Raw genomic sequence first — 2,922 nt, forward strand, 5'->3', positions numbered from 1 at the left:
TCTTCTTAGAGATATGAACTCTCTATACCTAGCAACACCTCTAACACTCTCGACACATATGGCGCACAAAGCAACACAATCCACATGCACTTGACGTAGGACATCCTCTGTGTGAACTAGTATGAACTCTCCGTCTTGTATATATATAACAATGTCGTATACTATAATCAGTGATAAAAATATTGACAAGTTTTATATCTAAATTTGAGTTTATTGTTAACAATGATATGCAAACTTAAGGGGTAACTCAATTATCTATTACAAAGGCAAATATAAGTAATTTAGATGCAAATGTATTATAAAATGTAGGATTTGGAGTATTTTGAAAATCCTACATTCCAAAGAAAACAAAAGGGCTAGGAGGTAGGTGTGAGAGGTAATTGCAATCCTACAAGTATATTGGTAGGTTTCAGGTTTGGCTGCAACGAGGAATCACACGGCGAATGGTCATTTCAGTGCAACGCGTATTTTTTAGATAATAGTTTCATTAATCCGGCCTCTATATCCACCAATGATATACACAACCAAAATGATATAAGAGCACTTAGACTCACACCTCTTCAAAGAGGAGAACACACAACCGAAAAACACATCCCTCCTTCCCAACATCCTCTCTTGAAGCGGCTAGATTCAGTGAGTGGAAGGCATCAAGTCGTCGTCCCTAGTGCGCCATCGTTGTGAACCTTGCTGGTGCCATCTTCATCCGCTTCAAGTCAGGTGAAGCCAAGTGTCGCCGATTAGACCACCTTCATCCGTCGTCGTTGTCCAGTCAGAAACTAGCCGATCAGACGCGAGCCGACAAGATCCGCTTCCGCCTCACCGGATTCTAAGACCTTCGCCGCCCCTAGGACTGCGGCCGCCGCCTCCACGTTATTCGCCTCCTTCATGCCGAGATCTTCACCGACGCTCAGGCCACCGGTGCCCTAGGGTTGCCGCCGCCGCCGAGGATGTCTCCGTGCTTCAGTGTAGCGAGTATACAGCATATAGTACTCCTATATGGCCATATTGCATACTAAGCCTGTGTTTAGTTGGTGGAAAGTTGGAAATTTGGCTACCGTAGCACTTTTCGTTTTTATTTGACAATTATTGTTCAATCATGAACGAATTAGGCTCAAAACGTTCGTCTCGCAATTTCCAACCAAATTGTTCAATTAGTTTTTTTCATCTATATTTAATGCTCCATGCACGTATCGTAAGATTCGATGTGATGGGTACTGTAGCACTTTTTGGAAAAACTTTTCGTGAACTAAACCCGGGCTAAAACGTATCCTAAACTTTGTGTCAGCTGCACGGTCAGTCCGGTCACGGCGACTCTTCATCCGCATAGGAGAACGAGACGCGTGCAGTAGTCAGTACGGCATTGGATAAATAACTTACCCGAAGCCTGTCCATCCTCCCAAAATCAAAACGGGGTAAAATTTGAAGAAGAATGTTCGTGGTGCGCCCATCCTTCCCGCCAGAATTTGAGGATTGTGCGCGCATGACAGGCAGCATACTGAGAGTGGTCAGCGGTGTGTTTGACTGACCCGACGTAGCACGTTGGTGGCCTCGTAACTCGGCGCAGGCGGGCCTTGTTGCCGGCGCGTGGCGTGCATGTGCATACACGAGAGCTGCTGCAGTGCAGCTGCCCGCCCACCCGCCTGTGAGCTTGTTCCATACCCCCATTTTAGCCCGTGTTTTAGTTTCAGGAAGTTAGAATTTGGGGCTATTGTAGCACTTTCATTTTTATTTGGTAATTAGTGTTCAATCATAGACTAATTAGGCTCAAAACGTTCGTCTCGCAATTTCCCACCAAACTGTGCAATTAGTTTTTTTTCGTCTACATTTAATGCTCCATACACGGGTCGAAAACATTCGATGTGATAGGTACTGTAGCACTTTTTAGGAATTTGGGGTGGAACTAAACAAGGCATAACATGTGGAAAATAAAATGTGAACACACGCAGGAACCTGCAATGCAAGCTGTTGCACAGAAAATGGATTTATATATATAGGACCGGAGGCAACGGATTGGATTGGCTCATCCACTCCAATCATCATCAGAATGCCCAGTATTTCTAGTATTCACACTGCATTCCTGCAGCTTCAATAGTACGTACTCCGATGAACAAGATTCGTGTTACCAGGAAGCAAATGCCAAGGCGCATCAGCAAGGGTTTGGCAGTCACTAGACCTGTTCCATTGGGCCGTCGTACTGTACTACCTGTCCATGCTGAGAAAGCCACATGCGTAGCAGCAAGTGTGGACGTCGGGCTCGGTAGGCTGGTGCAGCAACAGCCAACAGTCCTGCGGTCCGGCCTCTGCCTGCCTGTGACTCGCACAGGGCAAAGCTGCGGTGGCCCTTTCACAGAAACGCACCAGTTGGACGCACAACATGCGACGAGGGCTAGCCTAGTAGGACGGACTAGCGGCAGCCAAGCAGAGAAGCGAGCGGCACTATAGTCTGAAAAGGTTCGGGCAGCGATCGCTGGTGTTCTTGCTAATACAGTGCGGAGTAAGTCCGCAGCGATTGCTGGCAAATTAGGAATATACAGTAACAGTACACTTTTAACATCATTTCAGTCTCGAGTCATGTGACATGTTTTCCTGGCCCACTAGTACGTACGATCCGGTGTGTATGGGCTCAAGCGGCGATTGGCTCAGAGTCTATCCTTTTGAGGAACATGTGCTGCTGCATGGTGCTTCATGCCAGCAGCTGCGCTACCTACGTTCTCCGACGAAGTGACCAGCGCGGTGAGGGTGTGAGCTCACGGTCACGGGCAACCTTGTGTGACGACGCTGAACGGCGGGACCGGACAAGCACTCGATCGCGGTCTCGAAGACAACACAGCAGGTCAGCAGCAATGGGATGGCCTGCGACTGCGAGACACAACGTGGCCGTGCAGGTGTTCTCTGACTCTGACTCTGAGCATCTCGCTCCGA

This window comes from Miscanthus floridulus, chromosome 6 (assembly GCF_019320115.1).
Source record: "Miscanthus floridulus cultivar M001 chromosome 6, ASM1932011v1, whole genome shotgun sequence".
In the NCBI taxonomy this organism is placed as follows: Eukaryota; Viridiplantae; Streptophyta; class Magnoliopsida; order Poales; family Poaceae; genus Miscanthus; species Miscanthus floridulus.